Source organism: Dermochelys coriacea, chromosome 13 (assembly GCF_009764565.3).
Source record: "Dermochelys coriacea isolate rDerCor1 chromosome 13, rDerCor1.pri.v4, whole genome shotgun sequence".
Lineage (NCBI taxonomy): Eukaryota > Metazoa > Chordata > Testudines > Dermochelyidae > Dermochelys > Dermochelys coriacea.
Genome location: NC_050080.1, coordinates 4,518,239 through 4,533,417, shown reverse-complemented (window position 1 = coordinate 4,533,417; position 15,179 = coordinate 4,518,239). Strand labels below are relative to the sequence as shown.

General features: G+C 41.5%; 1 protein-coding gene across 2 annotated transcripts in view; it reads right to left on the bottom strand.

The window, feature by feature from the left end:
• Positions 1 to 14,959, bottom strand: part of DNAJC5 (DnaJ heat shock protein family (Hsp40) member C5) — a 63,051-nt gene extending 48,092 nt beyond the window's left edge. The window contains exons 1-2 of one of the 2 annotated variants that reach the window (XM_043495664.1): positions 14,790 to 14,959; positions 5,872 to 5,919 (exon numbers count right to left, since the gene is read on the bottom strand). The gene's annotated coding sequence lies outside the window, so the exon portion shown is untranslated. The remainder of the gene's footprint in view (positions 1 to 5,871; positions 5,920 to 14,789) is intronic. The other variant, XM_038369772.2, reaches the window with a different exon arrangement.
• Between the last annotated feature and the right edge of the window lie 220 nt (positions 14,960 to 15,179).

The window sequence follows — 15,179 nt, the reverse complement described above, 5'->3', positions numbered from 1 at the left end:
ATGTAGTTCAACTTCCCATTTTAGATGCTCCACCCCGACTCTCACCTTTTCCCCAATTAAACCAAATATTCAAAAAGCTTTGTTTAAATTTGCATTCATTGTTTAAAATCCCATTCCCCCTATTTAATCCTGCAGGGAAGTTCAATTATTATTTATGACATTACTGTAATTTCCACAGCAACATAATGGTGGCACATATAGGAGGATACTGCAGCAAACTCATAATTAAGATGGAGAAGAAAGCACTTGATCTGAAGGGGGGGAAAAACAGCCGGAGGTCCATGAAAAACTGCACAGTAAGTTGTTTTTTGTATTAAGGTTTTGGTTTGCTAAAATCCCCCCTTTAAAGTTTCCCTATATTGGTCTGCACAGTTTTTGTACTAGTATAAACTATTTCAATCAGAACACAGTATGCCAATTTTTACTTTTCCTGTGAAAAAGTGAGCAAATTACACCAGAAGTTATCAAAACATAGCCAGACCTTGAAGTACTCTCTCCCAAACTCTTCTCCCACTTGCAACAATTTTGCATGGGATTCCCAAACATTGAAAGAAATGAAGCTAGATCAGAGGTGGGCAAACTACGGCCCGCAGGACTATCCTGCACAGTCCCTGAGTTCCCAGTCAGGGAGGCTAGCCCCCGCTGTCCCCCCTTCCCCACAGCCTCACCTCACCCTGCCGCCAGTGCTCTGGCCCGCTGCTCGCAGCGTGGCTGGCTCTGGCTGGGCTGCGAGCTCCTGCTGCTCTGAGCCCCATGGTAACGGGGCAGAGAAGAGGGTTGGGGGGTTGGATAAGGGGCACAAGGTCCCGGGGGCAGTGAGGGGACAGGGAGCAAGGGGTGTTGGATAGGCATGGGAGTCCCAGGGGGGCTGTCAGGGGAGGCTGGATAGTGGGCGGAGGGTCAGGCTGTTTGGGGAGGCACAGCCTTCCCTACCTGGCCCTCCATACAGTTTCATAAGGCCGATGTGGCCCTCAGGCCAAAACGTTTGCCCACCCCTGAGTTAGATGGAATGCAACATCCAATATGCAAAAAAGCAAAACGGAAAATCCATTCCAACCTAGCCTTCCCAAAAATAACATCAGACCAAACAAAAAGCCCAGGCTCTATTGACTGGAGGAGACAGATTTATACATGTTTTGGGACATGCTTCAGTGGAGGGTGCCATATAAAAATCTAGAATAAAAACAAAGACTGTGTAAGCATCTGGATCTTTCCATTTAACAAACTGCATGTGTCAAATTATGGCTATACTAGATTAACTGAGTTATCTGGGAAGAAGAGAGGTTAGTCCAACAAGCTTCTTTCCCCAAAGTCAGTTTTGAGTAGTCAAAAATAATTGCAAACAAGTTATAAGCAAATTAAAATTAGTGTTGTAGAGAAAATCTAAAGAAAAATCACCACCACCAGAATGGACTAAAAAAACATAATATCATAATATCCAGGATATTAACACACACTTTAATTAATGTTGATCTGCCAAGTAAAAGCAATTACTTCACCAAGAAAGGCACAGATTTACTGGAAATTCCCCTCCCTATCTACCTCCTACAATAGGGGAGAACAGAAAAAGGAGACAAATGCTTTATCTGCCTTCATAAATAATTGTTGCATTCATAAATAATTATTGCAGTTACTATAAAGTAACAGAGAATTACTGAAAAAGAGGATTTACAAAAAAATCCAAATAATGCTAAATGGCCTTTATAAACAAACAAAGGGATCCTATCAATTCACGTCTGGCCCAAAAATTAGATTTTTACGTAAAAGCTTCTCTTTACAAAACTTAAACCCAAAAGAAATGTTTCCATGATTTAGTTACTAATTCCAATTGTAACAGGCTTTTGGTTCCCCCTCCCCACCCAACAAACATTGCCTTGCACCATTTCAATCTGAGCATCACAGAACTAGTGCAAGAGAACCTGAAACCAAAACCAACTAGACTATTTTCATCAGCCAAGCTGAGAGAAAAGGAAGAAATTAAATACTAAACAGTAAAAATACAAATATTAAAATTCTCGGCTGTATCTACCCAAGATCTTATTGGTAATAGATGTAAGGAGGTTAGTCAAGACCATGATTGTTCAAAAAAGAAAGCCTCTTTGTGAAGAATTAGCTTTGTTTGTGTTCAGTTTCTTTTCTCTAACATTCAGTTCTGCACTTCCCTTCAGCCATGTGAGCACACATCCTTACTCATGAGGAGTCTACTTTGACATCTAAGAAAGCAAGAAAAAGATCCATCAGAACCCTTTGGGATACTGATGTCCTTCTTGAGCAGTTTAACATACAGCATTCTTTGATAATGTGTTGTTCTGGTCACCCCATCTCAAGAAAGGTATTAGAACTGGAGAAATTATGGGGAAGGACAATAAAAAGGATTGTGGGTGTGGAACAGCTTGCACATGAGAAGATATTAGAAAGACTGGGAATGTTCAGCTTGGAAAAGACAACTATGGGGGTCTATGAAATCAAGAATGGTGTGGAGAAAGTGAATAAGGAAGTGCTATTTACCCCTTCACAGAACATAAGAACCTGGGGTCACCTAATGAAATTAACAGGCAGCAGGTTTAAAACAAAAGTACTTCTTCACACAATGCACAGTCAACCTGTGGAACTCATTGCCAGGGGATGATTTGAAGGCCAAAACTATAATGGGGTTCAAAAATAAGTTCATGGAGGATAGGTCCATCAATGGCTATGAGCCAAGATCGTCAGAGACACAACCCTATGCTCTGGGAGTCCCTAAACGTTTGACTGCCAGAAGCTGGGACTGGAAAACAGGGGATGGATCACTCAGTAAATTGCCCTGATCTGTTCACTGGCTCTGAAGCATCTGACACTGGCCACTGTCAGAAGACAGAGTACCAGGCTAGACGAACCATTGGTCTAACCCAGTATGTCCATTCTGATGTTCTTATGTTCAGAACAACAGAGCCAATTTTAAGCATCAGCAATGTAAGCAATTACGTCCCCTTCCCCTAATGCTGACCTAGACAAGGTCTCCCCACCACATGAAATGATATGCTGTAGTGATCCTCCCTTGACACATCAAGTTCAAAGAGAGAGACAACCCTTGGACTCAGGAAAAGCTACTCACCGTCCAACCCTTCTCTGTCTGGTAACTTGGTCCCTCACATAGAAACCAGCTCTAGAAACAGAATAGCTTAAAAGAAAAGGAGTACTTGTGGCACCTTAGAGACTAACAAATTTATTAGAGCATAAGCTTTCGTGAGCTACAGCTCACTTCATCGGATGCATCGGAAGTGAGCTGTAGCTCACGAAAGCTTATGCTCTAATAAATTTGTTAGTCTCTAAGGTGCCACAAGTACTCCTTTTCTTTTTGCGAATACAGACCAACACGGCTGCTACTCTGAAACCTGTCAGAATAGCTTAAGTGTCTTTAAGAAGTCACCAGGAATCTACTGCAACTATTTATGCACAGACCATGAGTTTGCCCCCCCCCCCACAAACACTTCCTATTTCATAACTAGTATTAAGCAGTTTGTGTTGTAAAAAGGCAACGGTCAAAAACGATTCCTGGATGGTAAGATGAAGTCAATTTTTCTGAACAGTTGCATTTCAACGATCTTAAAGATGGTCTGCAAAAGGATTATTTTAAAATATGACTTATTTTCAGTTTTGCTTCTTCATGATTATTGGAGGGAATTAAAAATGTGGGTTTGGTTTTTTGTTTGGGTTTCCCCCCACACTTTCTTTTACCTCAGAAATACTTGGTAAATCAAATCTGGTCTTCCCCAGGGTCTCAGAGGATGTATATTTAATTCTCACACCTTATATGAAGGGGTATGAATGTTGAAGCGTTTCTTTCTCCAAAATTTTAATTGCTCAACTTAACCAGTGTTAACGAATACCAAAAATCTAAGTTTTGAGCAGTATGTCTAAAAACCCATCCTCCTCTTAATTTTCACTCTCCCAGCTCTTGTAATGTCACAATTTCACTATATCTCTAGGCACTAGAGAGACTTCCAGAAAAGACCAGACTTGAATTTGTCATGCAAAGTAGCCCAGGAAAACAGAGCAGCAATTAGTAAAGGGACACAGTATGAGGTTGCTATACTTAAAAGGTCCCCGAGTTGAGACCCGGAGCAATGGGTGGGACAGGCCCCCTTCCAACCAACCACTGGGCAGAAGTAGCTACACCCTAAGGAAGGGAATTACAACTGTGGCACTCCACGGACGGGAATCACACTACTGGGACTGACTTAGCGGGGAGCTGTGGTTAGCAAACTGAGTCCAAGCGGGGTGGCTCAGCAGGAACGCTGGGGTCACTGAGGCCTCGAGCAGAGGCAAGGAGCCCCAGAGACGGTGTTCAGTACTAGAGTAGGAACCTTGCAACCTAGCTGGACCAACTGACGGTACCGTGATGGGTTAAAGACTGAGCCCAAGGAGGGCTGCAGGACATTTTAGACTCTATACCCCAGAAGAAGTTAGTTTGTTTCACACAGAGTGTGACTCGGCTAGAGGGCTAGGTCACAGAAGACCTGCCTGACAAGCGCAGAGACCGGGGAACGCTGCGCAAGGAGAAAAAACTCCAAATGAAGGCAACTGTGTTTCACAGTGTAACAAAGGGCACAAATTAAAAACAATGGTGTAGCTGAGAATCTTTATTACTGGTGATAATTAAGAAATAGCACAGCTTGAATTTCAGATCCCAGTTTCAGTCTGCAAGCTGGGTAGTTAGAAAAAATATTCTGCATCTGAAATGAGCAAAACTGATATAGAAATCATTGGGACAGTAAGATGGAGAAACCTTAAATTCCACTTTTATAAACTCAGTTTTCAGAGCAGAACCACACTTAAAATAATCTTCAGGGGTTTATAATACGAGCACTTATTACTCTACTGCATCGTTACAAGTCACTCCCATTCTCAATATATTGGTTTTAGTACTGTAAGGTATCAAATTATTAAATGTAAAATTTTTATTCCCCTAAAGAAAATGAGAGAGATCACACTGCCAAAATGATGACTGGTCTGAGACTAGTTTGAGTGAGAGCAAAATATCGGATCTACTTTTTTGGTGTTGACCAACACTAGAACATAAAAAGCATCCTATTATACCTCATGCCATACTGCTCTCCACAGAATGCAAGCATCACCCCTATATATTAACCTACTGCTAATCCCCCTGAGAAGAGTAGTACCACCTCCAGAGAATCCCCGTCAATTAATTGTTTATAAAATATTCTGACATCCCCAAATGAAAGGTGCCACAGAAGTATTATTGAATTTAAAACTATCAAACTAGGGAAGGAGGGAAAATGATATAGACCAAACACATTGAGGGAAAAATACAATTCACAACTCACTTTCCCCCACTACTCCTTTTCCAATAGTATCTTTACACACCCTGACATTTTATTTTAATTTATTTTTAACAAACCCTGCTGCATGACAGCAAGGAAAGAAGAGTGAAATCTCTTTTGCAGGATTTGTTTAAAAACAACACTTAAGGGGGACAGCTAAAGTACTATAGTAAAGGATACCAAGAACAAAACATAAGGAAAGGAATGTGGTTGAAAATAAGAAAGGACACAGGAGGCTGGGGTGGGGAGGTGCACATGAGATGACAGCAAGAGATTAAGGGAAGGAGAGAAGTTTGGATTTTTATCATTTCAAATGTACACAAACTAATGTTACAATTCTCTCAGAGATATGGTAACAGAAACAAAACAAGTTAACTTTGCTCACAGTTTATATTGTTACCAGAATCCCTTAATGCAACTATACTTTATGTATTGTACAATCGTAAACATATTATTCTTCAAGCAATGACTGACAAAAATCCACTTGCCTACTTAGAGTTTGCAAGTTAAAATCATGAACTAAATGTTGTAGCAAAATGGTACTTACAAGTATAACAGGAACTCTTCCCCACAAGACAAATGGAAATCAGGAGTTCTATGGGATAAGACAGAAGGAATAAAGCATAGTAGGTCAGGTACAAGGAAGTGAAATCAGAAATCTAGTTTGTTAGTAATTAGGGAGGGGACTTTTTCTTACAGTTTACAAAGGGCTAGGATACCAGAAGGCAATGTGGATGGTGATTTTACATTGAATACAAGAGCTCCTTGCAGGCTTTCACAGACACGTGAACATTTAGCTATTTTTATTTTTCCCCTCAGATCTCTTGATGACCACATGTCTTCCCCATAGGAAGTAGACTGTCACTCTCCGATACAATATTTGAGCAAGATCTTGCATGTTCACTTTGTCTGCTGACAGCACTTCTCTCATGTTTCTATTAGAACTGAGAACCAAGCAAAATTTCACTGAATCCATGACTATGGAGGAGGAAAAGGACTAAAATCCTCTAACATGCTTTTTTCCCCCTTCGCTTATAAAGATTTGCTTTAACTCTTCCAAGTACCTTAAATACTATAATTTTTTTTTTTTTAAAGACGCAAGAATTATTTTGGGAAAGTTCTGTGGCCTGCCTTAAATAAGGGGTGAGACTAGATGATCACAATGGTTTGTGGCTGATCTTTTAGCTATGATAGCTGTAATTTTTATTTATAAAAGCATCTCACTGGAAATGCTTGAGGCTATTAAGTACTAGCAGTATGAATTTCCTGTACCTGACATTTCTAGATAGTTACGTACACTCTTCTCTCTACTTACTGCCCTTGGCAATTTTTGTATGTCAGCATTTTTCCTGCAAACAGCTGATTCAATGGTTAAAAAGCAAAAACAAACAGCAACTTGTCCTTTTTACCTACAGCTTAGTTTCTTCTTATGGCATTATCAACTGATTTGAAAGCAAAAAAATCTTTTGATGAGTGTACCAATCTGTGCAAAAACTCAAATATATTATAGAGTATGGGTCAAATGTTTAATATTTCAAAGCCAAGAGAAATTGTTACAAGATTCAATTAAGAACAGTAAAAAAAGCCTGTTAAGACAGAAAATTCTATTTCTAATTCTATTTTTTGGGTATTTTCTTGTAATAGATTACTTCTGATAACAGAGTTTCTTTCAATTCCATCCTTATCTGATTCGTGCTTGCAGTGTCCTTTGGTAAGACACAAAAAAATAAATTAGTGCAGCTTAGTATTTCTGAAGCAACTAAGGAAACCAAAGTTGTTTTTCAAACATGCAATAACTTTGTTCAAAATAAAAGAAGGAGCAGAATTAAATTATTTATGCAGCTCACTCATCCAGTGGAGATTTGACATAATGGGCCTATACAAGGAGTGGCACCTAGCTTCTCAAAGTGAGGCTTGGGCAACAGAAAACCAAGAAACCTGGAAGGGTACGAGCTAGTTTTCCTACAAATTCCTTCCTAATCTGATTTGAGGAAATTATACATGACATGTCTTTGCATGAGATCCACCCAGGCATACAGACTCAAGGTAGGTCTACACTTAAAACACTGTAGCACTTCAGTGCAGACACTCACTACAGTGATGGGAGAGATTCTCCCATTACTATAGGTAATCCATCTCCCAAAAAAGTGGTAACTAGGTCATTGGAAGAATTCTTCCACCCACCTAGCACTGTCTAAACCGAGGATTAGGTTGGAATAGGTATGTCTCTCAGAGATATGTATTTTTCATGCCCCTGAGAAAGACAGCTTTGCCAATGTAAGTTTTAGGTGTCAATTAGCACTCAGGAACTGACTTTTAAATCTCAAGAGCTCACCTGAAATACAGGTAACAGACAGGTGTCAATAGATTATCATCATCAAGGTAAAAAATAAGTCAAGCAAAATTTACAAGGTATCTGTTCCTCTTGTTAAAATAGGAACAATAAGGCCAGGTCTACACACAAAAATTAATTAGATCCAGCTACGTCGCTCAGGGGTGTGAAAAAGCCACACTCCTGAGCGACATAGTGAAGATGACCGAACTCCTGATATAGACACACAAGGTCAACAAAATAATTCTTCCATCGACCTACCTAGTGCCTCTTGGGGAGCTGGATTAACTACATGGATGGGAGAATCCCTCCCACCACCCTTGTGAGTGTCTACTCTGAAGTACTGCAACTGTGCCACATGGAACTTTGTTGAAAGCAAGAAATATTTAAAGGGACACTACTTAAAAAAATCAAATTTCAGTCTGAAAATTACCTGCTATTGCTACACAAATTAGTTAAGGATATTATAAATGAAAGAAGCAAAACCACACTTTCTTACAGTTTGTTTCCTTTGTGCACTGGACATCACTTTGTATGCATTATGTTTCACCATTACTCCAATCCAGTAAAGTAGGTTTGTGGTTAACTTTAAGTGCACAAGTAGTCCAACTGACCTTAATGTGACTACTCACTTGCTTGAAGTTAAGCACATGCTTAAGTTCTTTGTTTGATATAGCCTACATCACTTCCCATGTTTGTGTGGGATTTTTATCCAGAAAAAATAAAAAGGGGGAGAAAAGAGTATTTTAAGACAACTGAGAAGTGTAATTGTAACAAAAGTTAGCAGGGGGACTCACACACAGGGGTATTACCTGAAATTACTGTAAACTTTTGAAATGACTAGTTTTCAAATTGCTAAGGACCCTTTAAGATGAAGGCTTAAAACCAGCATCAAGAGAAAGGCATACACTGTGGGAAATAAAATTAGTCTTACTGCTTCTTATAGCAGTGGTATTAATGATCAGGGTTACAATCAGGTTGAATGCTAGTTTGTAATGATCACAGTAAACAGGAAGGGAAAGTATCTGCAATGTCCTCACCCATAACTATTTCACATTTGGGGACAATGTATACCTTCAAATCAGCGGCACTGCGATGGGTACCCGCATGGCCCCACAGTATGCCAACATTTTTTATGGCTGACTTAGAACAACGCTTCCTCAGCTCTCGTCCCCTAATGCCCCTACTCTACTTGCGCTACACTGATGACATCTTCATCATCTGGACCCATGGAAAAGAAGCCCTTGAGGAATTCCACCATGATTTCAACAATTTCCATCCCACCATCAACCTCAGCCTGGACCAGTCCACACAAGAGATCCACTTCCTGGACATTACGGTGCTAATACGCGATAGTCACATAAACACCACCCTATATCAGAAACCTACTGACCGCTATTCCTACCTACATGCCTCTAGCTTTCACCCAGGTCATACCACACGATCCATTGTCTACAGCCAAGCTCTACGATATAACCGCATTTGCTCCAACCCCTCAGACAGAGACAAACACCTACAAGATCTCTATCAAGCATTCCTACAACTACAATACCCACCTGCTGAAGTGAAGAAACAGATTGACAGAGCCAGAAGAGTACCCAGAAGTCACCTACTACAGGACAGGCCCAACAAAGAAAATAACAGAACGCCACTAGCCATCACCTTCAGCCTCCAACTAAAACCTCTCCAACGCATCATCAAGGATCTACAACCTACCCTGAAGGACGACCCATCATTCTCACAGATCTTGGGAGACAGGGCAGTCCTTGCTTACAGACAACCCCCCAATCTGAAGCAAATACTCACCAGCAACCACATACCACACAACAGAACCACTAACCCAGGAACCTATCCTTGCAACAAAGCCCGTTGCCAACTCTGTCCACATATCTATTTGGGGACACCATCATAGGGCCTAATCACATCAGCCACATTATCAGAGGCTAGTTCACCTGCACATCTATCAATGTGATATATGCCATCATGTGCCAGCAATGCCCCTCTGCCATGTACACTGGTCAAACTGGACAGTCTCTACGTAAAAGAATAAATGGACACAAATCAGACGTCAAGAATTATAACATTCAAAAACCTGTCGGAGAACACTTCAATCTCTTTGGTCACTCGATTACAGACCTAAAAGTGGCAATTCTTCAACAACAAAAAACTTCAAAACCAGACTCCAATGAGAGACTGCTGAATTTGAATTAATTTGCAAACTGGATACAATTAACTTAAGCTTGAATAAAGACTGGGCGTGGATGTGTCATTACACAAAGTAAAACTATTTCCCCTTGTTAATTTCCCCTCCTACTGTTCTTGTCAACTGCTGGAAATGGCCCACCTTGATCATCACTACAAAAGGTTCCCCTCCCCCCACTCTCCTGCTGGTAATAGCTCACCTTTCCTGATCACTCTTGTTAGTCTGTATGGTGACACCCATTGTTTCATGTTCTCTGTGTATATAAAATCTCCCCACTATATTTTCCACTTTATGCATCCGATGAAGTGAGCTATAGCTCATGAAAGCTTATTCTCAAATAAATTTGTTAGTCTCTAAGGTGCCACAAGTATTTCTTTTCTTTTTACCGATACAGATTAACACGGCTAGTGCACTGAAACCTTAGTTTATTATGATTATTTAAAAATTTATTCTAATCTTTGGGTTCTTAACAAACCGTTATTATAAAACTTAAAATATTATGCACACAATTAAATGAACAAATTATTTAATAAACTGCCCAGAACTCTCAAAACACCCATCGTCATTTTTAAACTAAGGGCTGGAGGAAAGCCAACAGGTACAGAGGAGGTTGGGACATCCCTTAGGGGAGGATCTATAAATGCAGATTCCCTATATCCTAATAAGGAGGAGACAGAGGATGGAAGATGATAAAATACAGGTAGGATCTGATGAGAAACAGTCAAAAGAAAAAGAGTCCCATTCAATTACATCATGTAATGGCAGACAGCTAAAAAGTGACAAGTTTTTAAAGTGCTTACATATCATTGCTGGACATCTAAATAATAAGATGGGCGAACCCGAGTGCCCTGTATTAAATGAGGATATTGATATAATAGGCATCCGGGAAACTTGGTGGAATGAGGATAATCAATGGAACACAATAATACCAGCGTACAGAATATATCGGATGGACAGAACAGGTCGTGCTGGTGTGGGAGTGGCACTATATGTGAAAGAAAGCATAGAATCAAATTCTACGACAGGAAAGTTTGAGCACCACTGACCTAGAGGATAACAGGGTTATGAGAAATAGCCAGCATGACTTGTCAAGAACAAATCATGCCAAACCAACCTAATATCCTTCTTTGTTACTGTTGCTGTTCCAGGGGGGCTGTAAACATGGTATATTTTTATTTAATACAGCTTTTGACACAATCTCACAGGACTTTCTCATAAGCAAACTAGGGAAATGTAGTCTATATGAAATTACTATATGGTGGGTGTGTACTGGTTGAAAGATCATACTCAAAAAGCAGTTATCAATGGTTCGCTGTCAAACCAAGGACGTATCTCGTGGGATCATGCAGGGGTCCAGTGCTATTGAATATTTTCATTAATGGCTTGGATGATTGAGTGAAGAGTATGCTTATAAAATCTGAAAAATGACACCAAGTTAGGAGGGGTCACAAGCATTTTGAACGACAGGATTAGAATTCAAAACAACCTCAACAAATTGTGGAATTGGTCTAAAATTAACAAGATGAAATTCAATCAAGACACATACAAAGTACAACATTCAGACAGGAAAAAAACAAATGCACAAATACAAAATGGGGAATCACTGGCTAGGCAGTAATACTGCTGAACAAAATGAGGGGGTTATCGTGGATCACAAATTATACGAGTCAATGTCACGCAGTTGCAAAAAAGGTTAATATCGTTCTGGGATGCATTAACCAGGGCGTGGTATGCAAGACACAGGAAATAACTGTCCCACCTTGTTTAGCATAGGTGAGGCTTCAGCTGGAGTACTGTGTCCCATTGTGCGTGCCACACTTTTGAAAAGATGTGGACAAACTGGAAAGTCCAGAGGAGAGAAATGATAAAAGTTTAGAAAACCTGACCAATGAGGAAAGTTTTTAAAAAACTGAGCAGGTTCCGTCTCATTCCGTAATGACCTCTCATTACATGACCAGCCCTACGTTTCTAGGATGCTACGATTTTTGTTACCTATATTTGAAGTTTACAAAGAAAGCAAGTATGATGATCAAAGGCACAAGCATCAATAATCAGAAATACTATCTACCAAACAGGTTAAACTGCAATAATTCAACTATGTCAAGATTTTTAAAAACTAGAAACCTTAAGCTAGGATCCCCAAAATCATATTTTTGGTACCTCCCTAATTTTCCAAAGTACTAAGCACTCAGTAGCTCCCACTGATGACTTTATAAATGCTTTAAATACAGATACAGGAACAAAATCTTGGCCCCATTCAATAAGTAATTTCATTGTCTCTCTGATTATCAGTTGTCCAGAGCAACTATATGACTGGCTGCTAATCATCTTTGGGTGATGAATCCCCAGTGACTGCACTGGTATGACAGCCTCACCATCTCATTTACAAACTCAGTGAAATTACCCCAATTACTGTACTTTATTTTTGTAGCTCAAGTGCATTAACTTATCAAAATATAGGTTTCTTGGTATTTTAACTATGAAAGACTGCAGGAGATGCACTGATTAGTCATATTCTTTTGAAAGGCCTTCCAACCCCTGCACAGCCAAGGCATGTGTTAATGACCTAGTAAAGTGTGTTTTGTCTCTTGCTGTTTCTTTCAAGCACATATTAATAAAACACATATTAAACTACAGAGCATACATACACCATGCATTTAGGTCACCCCTGTGTGGGGCATCAAGGTACTTAGACACTATTACCTCATACTTACCAATATGATGTATCAAAAACATGTAGAAGAAAATAAATGGTGTCAGACTAAAGTGACTCATCTACAACATGTAGTTTTATTCTCTTCATCACCACCACCGCAAACAGACTTTTGCTCAGATTGTGCTTACATTTATCATTAAGATGAAATATGCAAGGAAGGGGAGGATATTTATTTACTTAGTGCTCATAAAAAGGTGCTAGATCAACAAACCTGAAGCCCAAAGACCTACTTATCCACAGAACAAATACACCATGGACATAGATAGCACAAGTTTCCCTACACTACTTTCTTAAAGTTAATTCTATCTTCTGTGTATTAGTTATGATTTCTTCTGAGATCCAGCTTTGCATTAAGAAAAGCAGCACAGTTATAATTCTTACAGAACCCGCTCATCAGCATCGCTGGCATCTATCCCCCAGCACTAGCTACTCTATCTAAGACCAGGCCACTTCTAACAACAAAAATATACGTACACAATGACCCTGGGCAGTTTGAATGGGGGATATTAAAACATGAACTTGTTCTTACAGTTTAACTGAATTTTTCCATTGCTTAACAAATCTAAAACAAATGCTTCTTATACACAACTAACAATATCTGACAGCCATTTGACCTGCCTCAGTGCACTTCACATGAAATAAAAAACCCTTGGCTCTTTTTAGATTTGCATGTTTATCATAGCTTAACATAAGCAATGAGATCGCTAAAATGTTGCCAAAGCCAACCACTAAATTGGCTCCAACCTTCAAGTTTTTGCTTCAATGGTAGCAGATTATAATAATGTCAGATATACTATAATTTCACTTTTTCTTTTCCCAAAAGAAACTGTCGTAATAAAACACCATTGACTGAAAAGACAGACATATGCTATAAATTCAGGCTCATCTTTGTATTTCTCCAAGAAGATCTTTTGAATTTGTCATTCACACTCGCATACACATTTTATTACAGATTACAGCCTCAGAGAGAACATTAAATACACACAGACAAACCCATAGCAATGACTTTCTGCACACTCTGCAGACTGATGCTTCACTGAAACAAAAGCAAGCAAGATACAAAAGCTGAAAATCTCCTTGTGTGTCACACAGCAGCAGCATCAGGCATGGATGGCTTTCACCTTTTTCTCTGAGGGAGAAATGGCTCCATCTCTATATCATACGTCAGTAATAAACCAACTGCCTTGTGTTACTATGCATACAATGGCAAGATCTAGTTAAAGCATAAGCAAAAAAATCGAAGTATGTTAGTAAACTGACTACCCCATCCACATTGCTACATCCAGACAGAATACCATTGGAATCAAATTGTCTTCATTAAAGCATCACAAAATAAATGAGTTCTCCCTTCTCTCCAAATTCCTGTTTCAAAAACTAGGTTTCCCATTGGTTCTAAACGCATCATTTAACAAAACTCAAGTGTGTAATACTCTGAGCAGCCACTAATTATAAAAATCCCAAGCAGCAACATAGGGGGAGACAACATCTGAAATCCCGTGAGCTGTCATTTGCCATTAGGCGTCTCAGTTAACACAAGCCCTAAATCCAAAGTTATTATTTATATCGTCTTTGAGGACTTTTTATTGTCATTTCAAAGTCCAAAGACAGAGGACACAAGCACACAAAAACATTGCAAGTCCTTCTGGTACCAGGTATGCAAGAGTGGGAGGAGGGAAGGGGAAGCTGGGCTTTCCTCATTCCCTCCCCCCCCCCCCCCCAGCAAGAGGTTCCCAGGGAAAAATACGAAGTTCATCATTTTAATACCTTTTTATGAACAGGTTCTGTAGTTATGTGGCATTTATGACAAAATGAGATAATCCCTTGTCCCCATACACACATACTGCCCCTCAACAGCTAATCCCCACCCCCCAGGACAAAGACAGCTCATGATCCACGAACCCAGCAGGAAGCGGGGGTGGGGGGGGGGGGATGAGGGATATTCCACTTTCTGATGAGATCCCCGATTCTATCCCCTCTGCCCCCCCCCCACTCCCTCTCCTCATGCCCCCCCACCCCCCCGCTGTGCTGCAGCGTCAGACCCTCCCCCTCAGCAGCATCAGCTCCATCTTGGCCTGCAGCCGCCCAGCCGGCCCTGGGTGCGTGCGAGGCTCTGAGGCGCCACAGACCGGGGGGGGGGGGTGCGACGGGGCGTCCGGTCCGGTCCGGTCCGGTCCGGCCCCCCCCCTTCGCCGACCCTGCTCCCCCCTCACTTACCTGCGCCCTCCGCAGCGGGCCGGGGGGGGGGGGCTCTCGACTCTCCTGCGGGGGTGGGGGTGCGGGGCGGCGGCTCCTCCTCACAGGCCGGCCCGGGCTCCGGCGGCGTCTCCTCAGCGGCCCCAGCCGCCGCCAAGCGCCACAAGCGAGCGGGACGCGGAGCAGGGCAGAGGGAGGCTGCGTGCGCGCTCGCGCTCACACACCCACACCCATAAACACGCACGCGCGTGGGTGCGTGCGTGCGTGCGCGCGCGCGCCCTCCCGGTTCCGCGGGGACGAGCGCGCCGCCCTCCCTGGGCGCGGCCGCGAGCGCGCCAAGTCCCGGCGGGGCAGGGAAAAGGCGCGGGGGGGGGGTTCGCCCCGGGGGCGGGGGCGCGCGCCGTGCACGCG